The sequence below is a fragment of the Stenella coeruleoalba genome, assembly GCF_951394435.1.
Source record: "Stenella coeruleoalba genome assembly, chromosome: 10".
Lineage (NCBI taxonomy): Eukaryota > Metazoa > Chordata > Mammalia > Artiodactyla > Delphinidae > Stenella > Stenella coeruleoalba.
This window is the reverse complement of record NC_137156.1, coordinates 71,927,678-71,950,617: the sequence shown is the minus strand read 5'-3', so window position 1 is coordinate 71,950,617 and position 22,940 is coordinate 71,927,678. Positions and strand designations below refer to the sequence as shown.

Here is a 22,940-nt window from a genome sequence, read left to right as displayed (position 1 = left end):
GTCAGATATCTTTATTCATGGCCTCTGATCTCTCATTTATATTCTCTCGCTCCTTGTCTTTCTTGTTTTCCTTCTTGTGTAGAACTCATCTCTAAAAGTGCCTCAATGTACTTTTGATCGCTTGGAATTTCCCTATTAACCAGGAAATAGGAAGACAGCAAGCAAACCCAGTGATCCTACCTGTTTTACTCAGTCTGCCTGTTAATTTCTCTGAGGTAGATGTGATGGTTCTAGAATCCTGAGTCTAAATACCCTTCATAAAGTTGAGCTAAAAATGTGTCCATCGTGATTGCTAGCAATCTATAACCAGAGCACTTGTAAGTATGTGTTAGACAGGGAAATAATAGTTATCAGTCTCCAGTGAATTATAAAGGAAAATAATTAGTTAACCTTGAGATAGCAGGGGTGCTGGACAGCTGAATAGCAGAGCCCCTCCACTCTTCAAGAGGGCCTGGAGCTTGGAATGCATTGTCTTCAGAGACAAGAAAAGCTGAGCATTCATTGTGTGTCCCTGGAATAGGACACCGACATTCCTTTGTAAACTTGTCTTAGCTCATCTGCAGCCATTCAACACCTCTGAGCCACTTGTGGTTGTCTTAGAGGGTGTAATTTTCTGTCAGGCAGATTTTGAGCATCTCTTTCAGAGAGTCAGAAGTCATCCAGGAGTTAGCCAACCTGAGTTTGACTTCTACTTTCACCACTACTCATTTGTTGCATGGCTTTAGGTGAGTTTCTTAATCTCCTTGTGAGCTTCAATTTCCTCACTTTTAACAAAGAAATTTTGCTACTAACCGTAAGTTAATTCACTTTTAATTCATGCAACAGTTATGGTTACGTGAACGCCGAGGGAGCATGGACGTGGGTCCCATCTGTGTTGCAGAGCCCAGAAAGTACACATTTATTTAGCATAGGTTTGGTCAGTTTAGGGTGACTGTTATGTCTCTGGCAAGATGTTTCCAACAAGGGATGCAATATAATGAAGAGCTTGGGCTCTGAAGCAAGACAGGTACAGGATGAATCCCCAGCTTTGTGTGGCCTTCTCTGAGTCTCAGTTTTTTCATGGTATTGTCACTAAGATCATTGATTCCGGAACAAATCTCAGCTCTACCCCTTTCTAATTATGTGATTTTAGGCAAATTATATAACCTTTCTGTATTTCAGATCCCCTTTGATAGTCCTTGCCTTAGGTTTTTCAACAGGTGATATAACACATGAAAAAGCATTTAGTGTAGCACCTTGAACACAGTAAATGCTCAGTAAAAGGCAGCTGCTAAATTGTTTTGGTTGTTGCCAGTGGGTTTTTTAATTTAAGAATTTATTAGTTGGAACGTAACAGTTTTATTTGGGTATGATTGACATACAATAAACGGCAGCTATTTAATGTGTAAAACTTGATAAATTTTGACATATGGATGCACATGTGAAACAGTCGAGATAATGGACATGTCCATTATGTATCCAAATTTCCTCATGCCTCTTTGTAGTCCATCCCTCTTTCCTCTCCACAGTCTCTCCACCCCACTCCCCAGGCAAGCACTGATCTGCTTTATGTTGCTGTAGATTAGTTTGCAATTTCTAGAATTTTATGTAAATAGTATCATACAGTATGCATTCTTTTTGAGTTGCTTTTTTCATTTATCTATGTTACATGAATCAATAAGTCATTCCTTTTTATTGCTGACTAGTATGCCAGTAATCTTTATAATATCCATTTTATAATATTTATCCATAATAATAATATAATTTTTATATAATAAAAATAATATTTTTATTTTAAATAATAATAAATATTATTTACTATTAAATAATATTATTATATCTTTATAATATCCATAATATTTATCCATTTACCTATTGCAGAAAATTTGGGTTGTTTCCAGTTTGGGGCTATCATAAATAAAGTTACTGTGTTTATTCCTGTACAAGTCTTTGTATGCAGAAATATTTCCTCTCATCTTAGGTAAATACCTAGTGGAATGTGTATGGTAGGATGTTTTTGACTTTTGAAGGAATTGTTGACTGTTTTTTTTTTGTTTGTTTGTTTTTGTGGTACGTGGGCCTCTCACTGTTGTGGCCTCTCCCGTTGCGGAGCACAGGCTCCGGACGCGCAGGCACAGCGGCCATGGCTCACGGGCCCAGCCGTTCCACGGCATGTGGGATCTTCCCGGACCGGGGCACGAACCCGTGTCCTCTGCATCGGCAGGCAGACTCTCAACCATTGTGCCACCAGGGAAGCCCTGTTGACTGTTTTTAAAAGTGGTTTTATCTTTACTTTCCCACCATCAGTATATGAAAATTCTAAAAATAAATTTTGCATCTATGTTCTTGAGGGATATTGGCTTATAGTTTTTTGGAATTTTTGTCTGCTTTAAATTGTAGAGTAATTCTGTCCTCAAAGAATGAGCTGGGAAGTATTTACTAATATTCAGTTTTCTTGAAGAGTTTATGTACTCTTGGTGTTTATTGTGGAAAGATGTTTACCTACACATTCAGTTCTTTTATATAAGGTGTATTTTAAATGAATAAGCTTCGGTTATTTGTGTCTTTCAAGAAATTTGTCCATTTTTATCTATGTTGTCAACATTTCTGGCGTGTTCATTATATTGTCCTACCTTTTTGATATCAGTGCAGCCTGCAGTGATATCACTTCTACCACTGTTAATATTGATAATTTGGTTTTTTTCTCTATGTATTCTTTTCCTGATCAGTCTGGAGAGAAGTTTATCAATTTTATAGATCTTCTCAAAGGATTAACTTTTCTCTATTGTGTTTCTGTTTGTATTTATTGATATTCACTCTGATCTTTGTTATTTCTTTTCTTCTGATTACTTTGGATTTAATTCGCTCTTTTTGTAGTTTCTTAAGGTGGAAGCTGAAGTCATAGATTTGAGACCTTTCTTTTTTTTTAATGTAGGCATTTTACTGCTATGAATTTCCCTCTAATGACTACTTCAGCTGAATACCAAATTTGAGTTTTTGTATTTTAATTTTTATTCAGTTCAAAATGCTTTCTAATTTTCCTTTAGATTTCTTTTACCCCTGGTTAATTTAATATTGCCTTATTTTGTTTCTATATATTTGCTGATTTTTAAAGATATCTTTATACTATTGAGGTCTAATTTAATCCCATTATAATCAGAGAACATAATTTGTCCTAATTTAATCCTTTAGATTTATTGAGACTTGTTTTATGGCCCCAAAATATGTTCTATCTTAGTAAATGTTTCATGTGCACTTGAAAATAATATGTATTCTGTTAATATTGGGTGGAGTATTCTAAAAATGTCTATTAAGTTGGTTATTAGTGTTGTTCAAGTCTTCTGTGTCCTCATTAATTTTCTGTCTACTCGTTGTATATTGAGAGAAGGGTGTTGAAATCTCCAACTCTAACTGTGACTTTGTCCATTTCTTCTGATATATCCATCACTTTCTCCTTCATTTATTTTGAAGCTCTGTTAATAGGAGCATAAACATTTAGGATTGTTATGTTCTCTTTGTTAAATAACCCGTTTATTATTATGGAATGACCCTCTCCATCCCTGCTAATATTCTTTGTTTTGGTACTAACATAGCCAGTCCAATTTTCTTTTGATTAGTATTGGCATAAATATGTCTTTTTCCAACTTTTTTGTATCTTTATACTTATAGTGGATTACTTATAGGCAGCATATACTTGGGTCTCTTTTTATCCAATATGAAATTGCTGCCTTTTAATTAGGGTATTTAGACCAAATATATTTTGTGTGATTCTTTATTATGGTCAGGTTTAAATGTATTATCTTGCTTTTTGTTTTCTGTTTGTCCCATATTTTCTTTAATCTCTTTTTGCTGCCTTGATTAATTGAGGAATTTTAACGGATTCACTTCTTTCTTCTTTGTCAGTGTATTCACTGTAGCTCTTTTGTTATTTTGGTGGTTGCTTTAGAATTTATAATATATTAATATATCTTTAACTTATCACAATCCACCTTCAAATGCTATTATTCCATTTCATGTATAGTATATGAACTTTACAACATTATATTTCCATTTTTCCTCCTGGTTTTGTGCTTTTGCTGTAATACATTTTACTTCTATTTTTGTTATAAACTCCACAATACATTTTTTTATCATGCTTGTTTCAAATGGTAGAATATCTTTTAGAGAGATTTAAATAATAAGAAAAAAGTTTTTATATTTACTCTTGTAGTTATTATTTCTGGTGTTCTTTATCCCTTTTTGTAGATTGAGATATCCATCTGATATAATATTCCTTGTCCTTGAAGATTTTTACATTTTTACGTAGAGCAAGTCTGCTGCTGCTGAATTCTTTAAGCTTTTGTTTATCTAGAGGATTCTTTATTTCACCTTTGTTTTTGAAGATATTTTTATGCGTATAGAATTCTAGGTTGACTGACTTTTTTTTCATTAATTCTTTAAAGATGTGGCTCCACTGTCTTCCAACTTGCATTGTTTCTCATAAGAAATCTGCTATCATGCTTATTTTGTTTCTCTGTTTGTAATATGTCTTTGTTTTCTTCTGGCTGTTTTTAATATTCCTTTTTTCATTGATTTTAAGTAGTTTGATTATTATGTGCCTTGCTTTAGTTTTCTTCATGTTCCTGTGCTCGGTGTTCATTGCACTTCTTAGATTTGTGGGTTTATACTTCTTGTTGTTTTAAGCTACCTTTGTGACTGGCAGCATATATTTAATAGATCACATAGTTTATTTCTTTTTGAGTGAGCTTTGTTGGTTTGTTTCTTTCAAGAAATTGGTCCATTTTAATCAATACTGTCAGATTTATGGTCATAAAATCATAGGTAATATTCCCTTATCAATGTTTTAAAGGTCCTAATGATGGTCTCTTTTCTTTCCTGATATAGATAATTTCTGCCTTTTCTTTTTCTCTTGGTCAGTATGCCTAGAGGTTTATCTACTTCAGTGATCTTTTAAGGAACAAACTTTTTGTTTCATTGATTTCTTTTTGTATTTTTTTCTGGTTTCAATATCATTGATTTGAAATTTTTTCACCTTGTTTTCTAATAATGCAAGTTTTCTCTAATCACTGCATCATCTCCTTCTTATATATTTTTATTTGTTCTATTCTTATTTTCATTTGATTAAAAATATTTTCTAATTTCCTTTGTGACTTCCTTTTTAACCCATGGGTTATATAGAAATGTGTTAATTAATTTCCAAATAGTTGGTGATTTTCCCAGGTATCTTTCTGTTATAGATACCTACTTTTATGCTCAGAAGAAATCATTTTTATTATGTCTGTTCTTTTAAATTTCTTAAGATTTATTCTGTGGGATAGAATGTGTTCTATTTTGGTGAATGTTTCATTTGCACTTGAAGAGAATGTGTATTCTGTTGTTGAGTGGAGTGTTCTATAAATGTCAGTTAGGCCCAGTTGGTTAATAGTGTTGTACAGCTCTTCTATACCATTACTGATTTTCTCTCTTCTTATTCTATTGATTACTGTAAGAGGAGTGCTGAAGTCCTTGTAAAATAATCTGTTCTCTTTTCAATTCTATCAGTTTTTACTTTGCGTACATTGAAGCTCTATTATTAACTATATCAATTTTGAATACTGTTATAACCCCTTATTATTATGTAACCTTCTCTTATTACCAGGAAACTTTTTTTTTCCTGGTAGTATTCTTTATCTGGAAATTGACTTTATCAATATTAATATAGCCACTTCAGTTTTCTTTTCTTTAGTTTTTACATGTTATATCCTTTCCCTTCTTATTATTTTTAATATATGTATATATTTATATTTAAAGTGAGTTTCTTAGCACATAGTAGGATCTTGCTTTTTCAATCCAATATAACAGTTCCTGTCTTTTAATTGATATGTTTAGACTATTCACTATAATCATTGGTATGATTTGATTTAGGTTTACCATTTTATTATGTGTTTCCTGTTTGCCTTCTCTAATTTTTATTTATCTGTTTCTTCTTTAGACCTTTTAGATTATTTGAATGTGTTTAATATTCCATTTGACTTTATCTGTTGGCTTTTAGACTATATATCTTTAATTTTTAAATGAAGCTCTAGAGATTTCAATATGTATATATATACCTAAACTTTTACAGTGTACTTAGAATTAATTTTTTACCACATCAAGTAAAATGAAGAAACCTCACAACCGTCTCATTCTCTTCACCTTTTACTTATATGTTATATTTGCCATACATGTTGCATACATACATTGACAGCCCTGCCAGACAACATTATAATTTTTACATTTAAAAGAACGTTTAATTCATACATAACTTAAAGGTCCAAAGAGGAAAAAATATAGTCTATTATATTTTCCATTGCTGTTGAACTTCCTTCTTTTCTGAATTTCTGGTTTTTCTTTTGGTTTCATTTCTCTTCGTTCTGAACAACACTTTTTGGTCACAGCAGGTCTGCTGTTGATAAATTCTCTGAATGTGTGTTTGTCAGAGAATTCTCTCTTCATTCCTGAAGGGTCCTTTTGCTGGCTATAGAATTCTGGATTGACAGATTCTTTTTTTCCCTGTCAGGACTTTTAAGAACTGTTCTGCTGTCTTCTGGCTTCCATGATTTCTGATGAAAGATATACAGTCATTCCATTTATTTTTCCCATATGTGTAACATGTCATTTTTCTGTAGACTTTTTTTTCAATCTTTGGCTTTTAGCAGTTTGATTTTGATGTAGCTGTGGTTGGTTTTCTTTGGGTTTATCCTGTTTAAAGTTTATTTTGTTTCTTGAAATTGGAAATTTATGTATTCTACCAAATCTCAGATGTTTCAGCCATATTTTTCAAAATTTTTTTTTAGCACTAGATTCTTTTCCCTCTCTTTCTGGGATTCCAGTGGCATAAATGTTAGATATTTTGATATTGTTTCACAGGTCCCTGATGCTCTGCTTATATTTTGTTAAATATTTTCCTCTCTTTTTTCGGATCAGATGTTTTCTATTGATTTCTATTCAAGTTTCATATCTCTTTCCATGGTCATTTCCATTCTGCCATTGAGACATCGGGTGATTTTTAATTTCAGATATTTTATTTTTATTGTTTCTATCTCTGCTGAGAATTTCTATTTTTCCATTCATTTAAAGTGTATTAATCTTTATCTCATGCAGCATAGTTATAAGGATTGCTTTAATGTTTTTTTGTCTGATAATCTGGGTCATGTTGGTGTTGGCATCTATTGACTCTCTTTTTCTTTGCAAATTGGCCACATATTCCAGGTTTTTGTTTGGCAAGTATCCTGAACATTTTGAGTATCATGTAGGTTAGACTCTGGGTCCTGCTAAAATCCCCTGGAGAATATTGAGTTTTTTGGCTTAGCAGGCAGTCAGTGTAGTTATATTCATTGCAAGTTCTGTTTCATATTCCGTAGTGGTGGTTCCAATGTCGGTTCAGTCTTCAAAGCCTTTAGGTCTATCCCACACATGCACAGCTTAAGGATGAGCCCAGTAGTTTGGCAGGTTCATAACAGAAATATGGGATTTTCTTCTTCAGCTCTTTACTGTCCAGGATTTCCTCCACAATCTCCAGCTTGCAGGGCCCACCTTCCCAGACTTCTGATTAGAAAGTCGGGATTTCTCTTGGAGGTTTAACTGCCCACTACCTCAGCTGTTGCAGCACAGCTCTGCAACTAGGATCTCCCTTGGGGCAAAAGTGGAAGAGAAAAAAAGAGGGGAAAATTGGGGATTTCCCTTATACTCTTTGGATCACAGAGGCCTCTTTCCCCAATTCTGTAGCCAGAAAGATGAGATTTCTCTCGGAGTTCTAGTTGTGTGGGCTCCTACAGACACATCACTTTCAGGGTCCTCAGGAAGTTGCTTTTATACAGGATTTAGCTGTAATCAATGAGAGAGAGGGGCTGTAGTGGACTACTCCCTTTTGGCCAGCAATGGAAGTCTCAGGGCATTATTTAAAGGGTTAAATATTGCCTGCCATTATGTAATTTTCCCCCATGGTCTTTAAAAGTTAAGTTCAGAATTTATTCTTTTATGCCTCTTAGTGCTTAAGTGATTTTTCTAAACAGTCACAGTTAGTAGCACAACTGTGATCTAAGCTGAGTGTTTAAAATGGCTGACAACTTTCCAGCTGGTTTTAATCGGTGTGTGCACAGCAGTGGATATCCTGAACATGGGCAATGTTGTATGGCTTCCACCATTGCCTCTGAATGGAACAGGTTTGTAAATGTCACAAATAACATTCTTTCATGAGAACTCTGCATTTATCATGGATTCTGGAACTTTCTGCTGGTGAGGGTTCTTATTCTTGGTCCATGAGTCATACAGTTCCCATTGATTCCTGACATTTCTTACAGGCTTAACCAGGCTTTGTTAGTATGGGAGATGAGGAGATGTAGAATTCATAGGGACCTGTGTACTATGAGAGAGGTAGTATCATGTTTTCCGAGAGGGTGTCTGCTCATTATATGAGAATGGACATATTAATGTATTTACCCACATGTGCAATGGCATTTATGAATAATCAGATACAGCATTTGTAGAAGCAAGGTAGGGTTAATTATGACCATGTGACTATTTATAATTTCTTTTTTTTTTTTTTGCCCCCTGAGGGAATGAATAAATGTACTGGAATAAGGCCAGGCATGCTCCTTACCCAAGAGGGAGTTGTTGCAGAGGAATCCAGAACAATTAGACCGTGTTACTTCCTTTTGTTAAGGCAGTCATCTGGGGTCATAGCTAATGTAAAGGAGGGCATTGTCAGTAACAAGTAAAGTGAGGCTGTTAAAATGAAACAGGCTGTGCTTTGCTCTGTGACCTCTTACTACAACCAGCTCTTCCATGATAGCCATTGGCGCCAAGGAAAATCGGGCAGAAGAGTTGGAACCCTTCCCAGTCCAGAATATGCATTACCAGCCCATCTATTTGAAAGCTATTTTAAATCTTTTTAGAACTATCTAAGTCGTTAGAGATAAAATAAGAGAATACATACACACAAGTTTAATAAAGCCTTTCTACAGAATGAACATAGGAGAGAGAGAAAACCAAAATGGAAATCAGTAATCTTGGACTTGTTAACTTGACACGGTTTAAGACACTCTCTCGGCCTCAGTTTTAGCCTTTTGTATACTGGGGCTAATAAATGAAAATTATTAAACAATGATAATTGTCAGGCATTGTGCTATGTGAATTACATGGATTAGCTTACTTATCCTCACAACAACTGTAATATACGCGCTATTAAATTCCCTTTTTCCAGGTGAAGGAATTAAGGCTTAGAGAAGTTATCTGATTTGCTGAAGTCAAATATTTAGATTTCAAAGTAACGTATTCTGACTGTAGACTCTGGTAAACTTTTTTTTTTAATATTTATTTATTTATTTGGTTGTGTCGGGTCTTAGTTGCAGCTGGTGGGCTCCTTAGTTGCAGCTCGCCGGCTTCTTAGTTTCAGCATGTGGGCTCCTTAGTTGTGGCAGGCAGTCTCCTTAGTTGTGGCTCACTGGCTCCTTAGTTGCAGTTCACCGGCTCCTTAGTTGTGGCATGCAAATTCTTAGTTGCGGCATGCATGTGGGATCTAGCTCCCAGACCAGGGATCGAACCCAGGCCCCCTGCATTGGGGGTGCAGAGTCTTAACCACTATGCCACCAGGGAAGTCCCTAGACTCTGATAAACTCTTGAAAATTATTAACTACCCAGTAGTAGAGGTCAACTGGAGCCCTGATTCTGATTGTCTTGTAGTGATTTCCTGGAGCACTGTGTTCATAGTCATTTTGAGGCCCATACTGGCTAAGTGCATTAGAATAGTCCCTGAGTGATTATTGGTGCCTACCATGGCACAGGAGGGCAAAACGAAGGCACACATGCTCAGTGTGTGCCATCCATATTAGGTGGTTACTGAGGGCCCTTCCAACAAAAACACCAAACAGCAGCAAATACAGCAGCTTTTCAGTTTCCATTATTTTACATTAACATTAGGAATTTGTAATATCACCACAGACACAATATTAGTTTTCCAGAGGAGCGCTCCTCTCTTTAAAATATCTTTCAAGAGATGTCCTAAATTATCATAGGACTGAAAGAACCATTGTATATACATAATGTTCCTAATATAAAGAAATTCAGAAGTAACTATGTTAGTCAAAAAACCCCCAGCATGATATGACCTTAAATAATAATTATGAGGGATTTTTGAGGTGGGTGTTTGTGTTCTGAAGAACAGTGTTATTTTATTTGTTTTTTGGTTTTTTTGTTTTTTTTGCGGTACGCGGGCCTCTCAGTGTTGTGGCCTCTCCCGTTGCGGAGCACAGGCTCCGGATGCGCAGGCTCAGCGGCCATGGCTCACGGGCACAGCCGCTCCGCAGCATGTGGGATCTTCCCAGACCGGGGCACGAACTCGTGTCCCCTGCATCGGCAGGCGGACTCTCAACCACGGAGCCACCAGGGAAGCCCAGAACAGTGTTATTTTAAATTGTTAAATAGATACACACACAAACACTTTGTGGCAAGTTAAGTCAGGGAAAATTTATAGATTATGTCCTACTCTTGGAGGTTTAGAGGTTCAGAATATAATCATTAGATAAAGAAATCTGATAAATTTTTCCTTGTATTTCCTAGTAACTTTGACCATGGAACCATTTTATTTGTTAATAACTATTAAAATCCTAAGGAACCATTGTCACCCTTTGAGAAATCCCAACCCCAGACTCACATATATAAAATGGAGTAGGAGTATTTTTCAGGGTGACTCGTTTCTTCTCTGACTCAGCATGAACCTGAAATTGTGACATTAAGAACTAAGCAACCCTGCTCATAGCCTGAAATGAGTACATAAGGAAGAACTCTCTGGGTAAAATTCTTTGTCAGCCATAAATGAAATTTCAATGAAAGTTACTAAGAAAAATCATCATAATGAACAAATGGTAGTTTTAGGTGAGACCTCAATCCAGTGGTAAGTCATCAAAAGATAGTGATGATTAAAGGGAAGAATTATTTGTTTTACCTAGAACACAGAGGAAATAGAAATGAACGTGTTTGATAATTCCATGGAGAAAATCTAAAAACTTATCTCAATCACATGTAGTCAAGAGCAGCTTTGCTATACCCACTCAATGGTCATTTTAAAATTAGAAAGAAACCCACTGGGTAAGCCAATGCTTCTTAAATTTTAGTTTGCATTGGAGTGACATATAGGCTTATTAAAAATGCAGGGCTCCACACTACAGTGAGATTTTGATTAGCAGGTGTGGGTTGAGGCCCAAAACTCCATACTTTTACAACGTTTTGAGAGACACTGATGTAAACCATGTGATAATACTAGAAATGATAAAGTATTTTGAGAGGCCTCAGAATCCTCAACATAAATAATCATTCCACCCAGGCTGATTTTTGGCAAAATGTCAAAAAATGCATTGCCCTTCATCTTACTTCGAGCCAACTAACGCTTTAACACATAGACCCCCAAAACGTATAAGTGCTCAAATATACGGGAGTTTGTTTCTTGCTCATACAGGAGTTTATTTTTTCCTCACGTAAACAGTCCATGGAGAGTACAAGTTAACAGGGTCTAAGTTCCCACATAATTGTCTGGGACCCAGGATCATGGAGATGGCCATCTTCAGTTTATGGCCTGTAACATCATTTGGATGTTAACAGCTAGCTGGTGGATGGGGAGAGAACCTAGAGAATCATGCAGAGTGTTATGGTCTGAATTGTGTCCCCCCTACCAAAAATTCATATGTTGAAGTCCCTCAGAATGTGGCTGTATTTGGAGGTAGGGCCTTTAAAAAAAAGTGAGGCCCTTAGGGTGGAACCTGATCCAATGTGACTGGTACCTTTATCAGAAGAGGAAATTTGGACACAGACATTAGAGATGCATGTGCACAGAGAAGAGACCATGAGAAAACACAGCAAGAATGTGTCAAGGAGAGAGGCCTTAGAAGAAATCAAACCTGCTGGCATCTTGATCTTGAATTTCTAGCCTTCAGAACCGTGAGAAAATCATTTTCTGTTGTTTAAGTGACCCAGTCTGTGTTATGGCAGGCCTAGCAAATACAAATGGGGGTTTAAGGGTTGTCCTGGAAATGGTGCACATTATTTTCACTCACACTTCACTAACTAGAAGTCAGTCACATGGCTCCCTAAGTGCAGTAGGGTCTGGAAAATGAAACCTATCTGCATGCCAGGAAGAAGATAAAATAAGTTTAGTAAATAGTGTCTGCAGCCACTTCTGCTTCATCTTTTGAATTTGGGCTACTCAACTGTGGGTCTAGAGAAAGCTTCCTTAGTCCAGTAGACCAGCTCATCAGCTCCCTTCTCCACTTCTATCAAAGCTCTTCTTTTGGAGGGAGGTGAGCGGATGTGCACCAGCAAAGGCAAAGGAAAGAAGTACCTGCAGAATGAGGGACAGCCCTGAGCCTAGCATGCCTGTAGCATTCAATACATGGCTGTTGGAAGTGAGGAAAGGCAGAAAGAAGAAAGCAAGACAAATAGATCTGAGAAGGCCAAGAGTAGTAACCATTTACATTGACCAAAACTCAAAATGGAAGAATTGTTTCCATAGCAAGTCTGTTAGCTTCAAGAACGTGAAAGAAGGGAAGCTTTTCTAATTTCTAATTGAAGGCTGACATACATACAGAAATAACACGAATCTTAAGTGTACAGCTTGAGGAATTTTACACAAACTTAACTTTACCCATGAAACTCACAACCAGATCATGAAATAGAAAAAACTAGGGCTGCAGCAGCAGCGTCTTACACCCTTCCAATCACTCCACTCCTAAGGGTAACCCCTATCCAGACTTTTAACACCATGGATTAGTTTTGCCTATTGAATTTTATATAAATGGGATGACACAGTATGTACTACTTTGTGTCTGTTTCTTTGGCTCAACATTATGTTTATGAGATTTATCCGTGTTATACATATCCAGTTCATTTGTTTATTCATTTTTATTGTGTAGTAGTTTATTGCATCACTATCTCATAGTTCATTTATCCATTCTTTTCTTGATGGGCATTTAAGGCTGTTTCCGGTTTGAAGCAATTATAAATAGTGCTGCTCTTTGTAATATATCTCTTTTGTGCGCATGTGTGTATGCTAGTCTTGGGAATAGAACTGCTTGGTCATAGATGTGTGTGTTTTCAGCTTTAGCAGATATTGCAAAACAATTTTTCAGAGTGATTGTACCAAAAGAGTTTATTTTTTATTCCATGTACTACTCTTCCCTTTCTGTCCCACTCTCAGAATATCCTTCCTGCCGCTTGCCTGTGGACTTACTGCTGATCCTTGGGACCTGGATTGTTAGACTTGCCTGTGGGAGGCCTCGTTTAGACCTGCCATGTGCTCCCCCCTTGTCAACATTTGCCTGTTACTTGTCTCTTTCACTTGGATCTTTTTTAACTTTAAATAAAATCAATTCCAGAGTAGTTATGAAGCAGTCTAGTAGTTAGTACACTGCAGTTGACAGAAACTCATTGCAAAGTAGCATGAGCCAGAAAGGGAATTAGTTGGTCCTCGTAACTGAGAGAAGCTGGTGAGATGAAGTGCTCAGTCATCAGGGCCATGTGCCTCCTGCTGCCCCTCAGCCATCTTCTCTTGAGAGAGAGGCTTTCTCCTCTCCTATTAGAGATGAGTTTTCTCCATGAGGTGGGTAATAACATCCCCCAATCCCCTTTGCCTCTTACTGGTTACCACTTGGGCTCAGACACACCTCTGAAGCAATTATTCATTGTAGGGGTGGGGAGGAGAGACATGTATTATGAATGACACAGGCTGGGAGGAGTAGGACCCATGCATGAGATATTCATGAGGACAACAGGGCGCGATAAGAAGGCCCCTTGCCGAGGTATGAATGGTACTGGGCCAACAAAACCAGAGCTGTCTACTATGAAGGCCGCCTGGGCTTCCTCTGGGAGGATATTGGTATTTTCAAAGAGCATCACGTGTGGTCCAGTTTGAATGATGGGCATTTAAGGCCCTGGGTCAGGTGAACTCTTTGGGGTCACTTCAAATCACTCAGATGGGTGACTGCCCATGACCAGCTTTCTCATGAGGCCAGCTGGATTACAATGGGCATAAAATGTCTCATTAAAATGGACCCAGTTTTGGTCTGCTAACTCAGCACAAAGGGGCCAAGTGACTACTTCACATCTTTTAAAATGGAAATGAAAGGAACTGCTCAGTACCTGACCTCATCAGTTTAGCCAAGATGGTACTGGCAAAGCCATGTCTGGTGGTGAATGAAGAAGGGAAGGGAGGAGCTTGCCATGGAGGTTTCTGGGCAGCATGGTGGCTATTAACAATTCCTGCAAGTCAAGAACAGTCCGGCTGTTGATAAGAGCCAGTGATGAGAATGAGAAAAACAACTACACAGGCTCCATGAGAGGAGCACTCAGCCCCTACTTTCACCGCCATGTAATTCATAATAAGGCAGAATAATTTAAAGGGATGTAACAGGTCTTGGCCCTAATGGAGTGACTTGAAGATTATGTTGTAACAGCATAAATTTCAGGAACAGGCCCCACGTGTTAGCTGACTTTAAATTCTTTGTGGAATAAGTGAGGATATTAAAAGGAAATTATTTTGGACGACTATCACCATGCCAAGTTCAAAATCTCCTGAGTGACTGCACTATGCCAAGTTCAAATCTCAGGGTATTTCAGAAAGGACAGGTAAAATGTACTCTCGCATGGCTGTAGAGTAAGCCAATAGCATAAATGCCCAGCTATTTGATGAAACCAGTAAAGCAAAGTGGACTTTTACAGTGGAAATGTCCTCTCAGAAAAAGAAAATATGTTTGAAGTTTTAAGTGAGGTCGTAAGAAACATCCAAGGAAAGATCATTTTCAAACACCTCCATGTGCACACTGGCAGCAAAGTGTGAAAACACCTAAGTGCACACATTCTCTCTGTGTCCTGCCACTGGCCAGCTGTGTGATCTTGGCCAAATGCTGGACTTCTCTAAGGCCCAGCCTATGGTATCTACTTCAAAGGATGATTTTGAGATGTTCTCCATCATCAGATAGTCTCCTTAAAAAGCTTTGCACAGTGCAGGGCATATGGAAGCTCTCCATACGTATTAGGTGTTATTAGGTTCATAGGTTCATAGGTTTGTCATGAGATTCGCATAATGGTCCCTGAGAAAAAGTTAGCATGCACACCAGGTCAGCTCTGGCTATCATGACCCTCAGCCTCATCGAGAAACAACGGTTAGGTTTCTTTTAGTCCTGGAGCTCTCTCAAGTTCTCTTCATCCTTTAGGAAACATTATTGCTAAGCTTCTGTTTCATTCTGAGACACTTATCCCAACCACAGGTTAATTATTCTGATAAAACGTGTTGCAGTAGAAAGGACAGCATACAGTTGGGTGGTCATTAAGGGAACAGGTCTGTGCAATTTGGCTCATCAGCACTTGGCCCTGTCACATCTAGAGACTCTTCAAGCTCGTTGCCATGCATTGGATGGACTGACCAGAACTCAAGCACTCAGAATTAGCCCCTTTGTAGACCACAAAGGGCTTGCACAGGGAGCCTGGGTCCATTTTGGTTTTTAGATTTCAGTGTGAGAACTAACTTTGGCAGTCCCATAGAAACCTGCTCTTGCTGTTAAAGTAAGAAATAAGCATCTGGGGGTACGACAGGGTCTCTCTTCAGCACTCCTCAGTATAATCCCATGGATTGGTTGATGAGACTTCTCCCCCTCCCTTATAAGGAATTCGTTTTTGGAAGAGAAACTAATTTCCAAGGATTCCTTTTCCCCCTTTTCTAAACTCTCTCTAGCTCTTGTCCTCCTTCTATCTCTCACTCCCTCTCACCTCTCTCCTTTGCTTGCTTTCTATTTCCTTCCTTTTTTCTTGCTCTCTCCTCTCTTTTCCTCCCCACATTAAACAAGCAATGAGGGAAAGTTATAAAACATTTATCTGATGTTATAAATATTACAAAACATTTATCCCTTACGTAGGTGTCTAGCAGAGTGGTTAGACCACAGTACTCACTAAATGTTCCTTGAGTTGTTGAATGGATGAATAAACGGATGACCAAACGAGTCAGCGAATGAATGGTCTTGTGTCCTGCTGAGCAAATCCTTGACTACCTGATTCTGCCTTCTCATTGGAAAATTTTCTCATCTTTAGTGGCAGACTAGCTAGTGCCCTGGCGCTAGCCTGCCTAGCTTTGAGATCTGGTTCCACTACTTACTAGCCTTGTCACCTCGGGCATGTTACTTCATCTCCCTGTGCCTCAATCTATCTTCTTTAAAATGGGTATAATAATTCTTTAAAGTGGCTCTTAAGAGCATAAATTGAGTACACACACACACGCACACATACACACACACACACACTCTTAGGATAACATCCAACACAGTAAGCACTCAGTAAGTGTAAATAAAATTTTAGTATTGTAACTTTATGTGAGCTCACATGAGATGATTTATGTGAAGACACTTTAACTGTAAAGTTTATTGTAAAGTTAATAGCTACTTACTCTTCTCACTGAGTTGCGTTTCTTGTCCTACAAAAGGTTAATTCTATAGTTCTGGTCCAGTTCTCTCTTGGAGCTAGTTTTTCTTGAATTGCTCAACGTCATCAGCCAAGAGCTTTTGCTCCCTTATGCCTCAGAGCACCCACGTGTGGTCCTTGTTCTTTGATGCTGTTTCGTAGCTCCACTCTCTTTTGTGGATGTGAAGAATCAGAGAATCCCTAGCCCCACCCTCCATGTGGGGTTCTACTTCTAAACCTCGGAAGCACACCTGACACTTATTCCTGAATGTTCAGCATTCCATTTCATGGAGCCCGATGCCCAGATAGCGGTCTACAACGGAGCATTCTGCTCGACCCTGTCAGGAACTGTTACCACCTTGTGGGCACAATTATCCACTTGCCCCCTCAAAGTGATGTGGAAATTTCTAATTACACCTGCAGGAGCCTAATTGGGAACTCATTCCATTGCATGCAGCAGAAATGCACCTGCAAATAATTAACTGCAGACGCCCAAATTGTGCCCACAAGAAAGGAAAGGAAGCCCAAGCTGAGACTCCAGCCCCTCTGAAAAGGCTCATGTTTCCCAGGTTTGCAGTTGGGCCCTTTGAACATCCAAAGGGGCAGAGAAGGAGGTTTCTATGCACAGCCACAGAGTCTGTGCAGCGTTCCAAAGTGGCACGTGTCTTTGCAGTCCTAATATCATCATTATCCAATAGATGCTATCCCACAAAGTGGGAAAACAAAAACGGGCTCCAGAGCCTTTCCTTTCTCTTCTCTCTGTGTGTGGTAGAGAATTTCCACTCACCACATGTCCCTCTATTATATCTATATGGTATCTGCCAAAATAAATATTGTAGTCCCTTTATTTTTAGTTGGTACTGCACAGGTCCTTCTCAGATTAAACAGTCAGAGGTCAGGAAAGTTGAGATGAACCATAGATTTAAAACCATTGTACTGTGTGGAGTTATTTATATAGAGGTTTTCGTATAGAGACTTGATTAAAAGCCGAGGATATTTGCTCAGCAGAGAGGGGAAAAACCATCATTATCTGATTTTACAAGGAATTCAGTGGCTGCTAATCAAACCCGGGTCTGCATCTGGTTAAGACATACTTGGCACTGGCTTGTCACAAGTAGAGGTTTTGCCATGTCAAGGGGATCTTTCACTCAAAGCAGCGACCCATATTGGACTGAACAAACACATGAGTTTTTAATCGAGAACAATAGTTTAACAAACCACTTCCCAGGACCATCGAAAGAAAAGTATGTGCCCATGGCAGTTCTGGCACCAAAAGATATTTACTTGAGTGCATTTACTTCTAACCATAGCCCCAAATGCCCAGCAGAGGAGGACCATTAAAAGCTAATGCAGAAAACTGCATTTCCATGGGGTGACCCACGTTATCTGGCACCAGTGCCAGCCTTGAAGTATACGCTGGTTTTTGCAAAAACTGTTCCCTTCCTATGTGCCCCAATGGAAATAGGGACACTGTGGACTTGCAGAGATAAGTTATGTGTATTAAATGCTTTCTATTAGGAAATATAAACCTATTGTTCCTTTTCTAAGTCCGTTAGTAGTTTCTTTGCTGAATTTTTGTCAGAAAAGCTACGTAGGGAGTTTTGAGGCATTTTAATAAGAAGAAGCATTTCTAATAGTTTTGAACATCAGGTGCTGTGCTAAGTGCTTTGTCACACTTAACATACGCAGCAGCCCTTTGAGGTTGATGGTCTTGATATTGCCAAGTTGGAGATGAGAGGAACAAGGCCTGCCTGGTTAGGACACCTGCTAAGTAGCCTGGCTATCAAGTAGCCAGCCAGAGTTTAAACCTGGATCCATCTGAGCCAAAGATCAGTCTCTGTGTTCCTGTCCTTTTCTTTGGAAGAAGAAAGATTACTGTATTGATGTAATGTGTGTTTTATAGAAACTTTATCAGTGTAGTAACATTCGACAAATTGTTCAATGTTTGATGCAGGAAGAAACTTTTATATTGATAGCATTCATCTAGATATAAAAGGTGGTAGAACTGTTTTATAATTATGATTTTTTAGGATTTATTTGCTCTTTCAAGGTCCTGCTCTATGCTGGTAAGACAAAAGGCACTTCCCCATGCTCTCCCTCAGCGCAGGGCCACGTTGATTTGGCTGTGAGGCTCCAGCTCTGAGTGTGTGGAGCTTGGCACTCAGAGTATGTTTCATGAATGTCAGTGTAATGAATTGAAACATTCAGGGTATAAGTCTCCTTCCAGGGCAGCTCTGGAAAGCCTTGGCAGTTTTGCCCAAAGGAAAGAGGAATTCCACTCAACAGTCCCATCATGCAGATCTTAAATCTTAACTTGTGATCCCCCAGAAGTGTGGTGCCCCGTGAAAGAGGCGGTGCCAAGCAATCAGATGGCTGACTCAAAAGATGAACAAAGAGAGGCCAAGTCTGGGGCTTTATCCAGTGGGAGAACTGGAAGGCAGTTCTTGAGACCTAACTATAGTTGCTATGTCCTCATCAGCTGGAGGTTTGCCACTAATAACAAACTGGAAAAGAATAGGATGATAACGATGATGATGAGACTAACATTTATTGAGGGCTTGTTATGTTCCAGGCATAGTGCAGAGCTCTTTATGTGAATGACTTCATTTGATCCTTACAACAGCCTCATGAGCAGATACTATACACTGGGCCACTTGACAGATGGGGAAACTGAGACTCAGAACTTAATTGCTTTGCTTCACAAGCCACTTGGCTAGTAATTGATGGAATCAAATAGGTGGACTCCAGAGTTCTTTTGACTTCAGAGCCCAAGGACTTAACCACTACACAATAGTGCCTCAACCAGGGTTTGGGAATGGCTGATGTTTTTCTAAATACATGAGAGTAGATTCAAGGTTATTCTTATAACACAGCAGGTCTCCCTTATTTGCAGACTGAAGTGCTTTCTTGAATGGAAGGGGTGTGGTTGGACTTGATAAGCTGAGGACTGCCCATTCCGTGGGTGGGCTCCAGAAGTGTCCATTTGTGATGCTGTGTCACAAGTCAGGGCTGGAAGGAGGCAGACAGATGCTTACACTTCCTTCCAGAAAAGCTGAGCTCTTTGGTGCCTGGCAACGTGCATGTCTGGGTGTGAAACACTAAAAGCTGAAAAATGTTTGAAGGAGAGACCAGAGTAGCAAGTCATGCCTGGGTTCAAATCTTCGTTAGGCATGTGACCTAACCTCTTGAAGCCTCACTTTTCTCATCTGTGAAGCAGAGATAATATTAATAGCAGAAGATGGTTATGAGTAGTACATAAATGATGTCCAGGCCCTGGAAAATAGAAAACAACACACATGTTGTGGGCACGGGTGGAAACCCCTCATATCCTACCAATCTTATCCTTGAGAAGTGGGACTTGAAACATTTGGTGTAAGTGACTTTAGCCCCAGTATAAATATTCTGAGGAATCCTGCCACATTTGAGAGGCAGGTGTCTCATCGAGTATTTCCTCTGCACTGCCACACACACTAGCCACCAGAAAATGTTTTCAAGTCCCTTTCATGGTTTGTAAAAGAAATTTCTACCTGGCCAGCTCTGCTTGCCCATGACAATCTACAGGCATTTCCCCGAAGCCTATTCTGCTTGCTTGGGGAACAATATGTTCTATAGAATAATCCAATTTATTCTTGCTGTAGAAAGCTCCTTGTTTTGCAATCACAGCCTTTCATCTGACGAAAGGTGGAATTTGAATTGTCTTGAAACAATGGGAATTACGTGGGAGTGAGATTGCATCTGACAGAGGTGCACTTATGCTTCTGCTAAGAAACCAGTTCCTGCATGGATCTCCCACATCCTCAGAATGTCCTCAAGCACTAGGTTTCACTCTTGTTCTTTGGATTTATTACCATCATTACTAGCGCATAAAAATAATGCTTTGTAGGACTTCCCTGGTGGCGTAGTGGTTAAGAATCTGCCTGCCAATGCGGGGGACATGGGTTCGAGCCCTGTCCGGGAAGATCCCACATGCTATGGAGCAACTAAGCCCATGTGCCACAACTACTGGGCCTGTGCTCTAGAGGCCGCGGCCACAACTACTGAGTCCACAAGCCATAACTACTGAAGCCCGTGCACCTAGAGCCCATGCTCTGCAACAAGAGAAGCCACCATGATGAGAAGCCCGCGTACCACAATGAAGAGTAGACCCCACTTGCCGCGACTAGAGGAAGCCCACGCACAGCAACGAAGACCCAACGCAGCCAAAAATTTTTAAAAATTAAAAAAAAAGAATAATGCTTTGTATTAATAATGTGGCTTTCATTTGAGAACCCAAAGTGGTTAAAGATGTGCACAACGGTGTGGGGAAAGGCCACTCAGAACATGGTTTTGATAGGGCTCACGTGCGTATTCACAAAGCATGTCGCTGGTAAATGCTCAGGGTAGACAAGCCTTGCCAGCATAGTGGGGAATAGGGAGAGAGACGAGGTTGTAGGGAGATGTAGTAGGGAGACTAGAAAAGCCTCTCCCATTGGTACAATCCTAAAATTCCTCCATTTGAGGTTTACTGTTGAGAAGGTTAAATAGTGCCCATTCTCTTAGTGTAAGTCATCTTTTAGGTGCATAGCAACCCAAGGGGTCATATTTTAGTCTTTAATACTTTCCGAGGAATCCATGTATCAGATTGCTTTTTTCTCCCAGAGGAGAGACTGCGAGGAAGAAGGAAATAGAGAAAGGCCAGACGTGCTGGAGAGTTAATGCCCCTGGGAGCAGGTGAGAGCAGAGGAACAGTGCCCTGGCTTCCTACCCTCAGAGAGGAAAACCAAGGCTGTTTCTGTAGGTTTCCCAGAGGTTCCCAGTGGTATGAGCCCTAACTCCCCACTGTGATGACCTACTCAGTAATGCATTTTGTATTGGCTTTCTCCCCTTTGTGGGCTCACTTCCTCACTCCCTTACCAGTTTTTGGTGATCACCTCCCCTGTTAAAAACTTTGAGTCGAACTCTGCCTCAGGGTCTGTTGCTTCTGGAGAAAGCCCCTGTATCAGTTTTCTATTGTTCCCATAACAAATCACTGCAAATGTAGCATCATAAAAACATCACACCTTTATTATCTCACAGTTTCTATTGGTTAGAATTCTGGTACAGCATAGCTGTACTCTCCTGCTCAGGGTCTCACCAGGTTGAAATCCAGGTATCAGTTGAGGCTGCTGTTCTTATCTAGGGCTCAGGCTCCTCCTCCAAGCTCATTGGGTTTTAGCAGAATTAACTTCCTTCTTATGCTTTTCACATGGCCCCCTCCACCTTCACGCCAGCAATGGCAGGTCGAGTTCTGTGTTTTGAATCTCTCTGATTTCCCCCTCTGCCACATCTCTCTGACTTCCTCTTCTGACTTCCTTTTTTGCTTTTAAGAGCCCAGATGCCAAAATTGGATCCACTGTGATAATCCAGTATAATCTGCCTATTTTATGGTCAGCTCATCAGTAACCTTAATTACATCTGCAAAGTCCTTTTGCCACGTAATGTGACATATTCATGGTATAACACAAGGGAACAAAGGTTATGGGAGCCAAAGTTCTGCTTACCACACCCCACTAATACAGCAGTTGTCTAAGTAAATATCTAAGTGGACATCTCCACCATATTCAAACCCTGATTGGGCTGGAACCACTTGTTAGATCATTTGTTTGTTCATGTATTACTTCAAACATTACTTCAACAAATAGTTGTTTAACAAACATTACTGGTGACCACTCTGTGTTGGACCCAGTTTCAGTATTTGAAGAATCTGCCTGATAGGAGCTAGTAATCTAGTGGCAAAGGAAGACTAAACAGGGGATTAGAAGAGATATCTTCCCAATGATATGGGATGGGCAGCTTCTATGGAAAGGGTCAGGAGTGCTAAGGAGTTAAGGGAGGCTTCTGGATAGAGTAGCACCTCCAAACATAGACCTAAAGGGTGAGAAGGATTTAACCAAATGGGCAAAGGGCAGAGCAGACTTCTTGGCAAACATCATGCCTATTTTAAATGACTTACTGTCATTGCATGGCGTCCACTGAGTTTCAGCATATACTGTATGTTTGTGTGTTTGAAGGAAAGGAGAGGGCCAGGAAAAATGCTCTCATGTGGGACCTGGAGAAAGGTGAGTAAAACCATACATTCATCCAGCTTTCATGTAGGCTTGTGAATAAGTAGCCCACATTTACCAGCCTACATATATCTTACAACTTGTCATATGCTATGTAACTACTTTATAGAGAGATTGACCACATCAGCCAATTTTTCTCTTAGTTATTTCATGTCCCACCTATGGATTTCAAAGGGCTTCTTTACATAACCCTGGCCACTGTAGGTTTAAACTGAAAAGGAAGGGTACAGGATCTGATTCATGCTTCAGAATGCAAAAATAAAGAAAAATGCAGCATAGTATAGTAAAAAAAATCTCTTCAGAGTTGACAGCAGGAAATCTTTGATCCTAGATCTCCAACAATTTTGCTTGAACTGCCATGGTTTTCTTACCTGCAAGATGAACATACTATTATTAACTTTGTGTGCCTTGCAGGCTTGT

General features: G+C 39.3%; 1 protein-coding gene across 5 annotated transcripts in view; it reads left to right on the top strand.

Annotated features, from left to right (window-relative positions):
• ERC2 (ELKS/RAB6-interacting/CAST family member 2) overlaps window positions 1-22,940 on the top strand; it is an 865,290-nt gene that overhangs the window by 618,835 nt on the left and 223,515 nt on the right. The gene's annotated exons all lie outside the window — the stretch shown is intronic.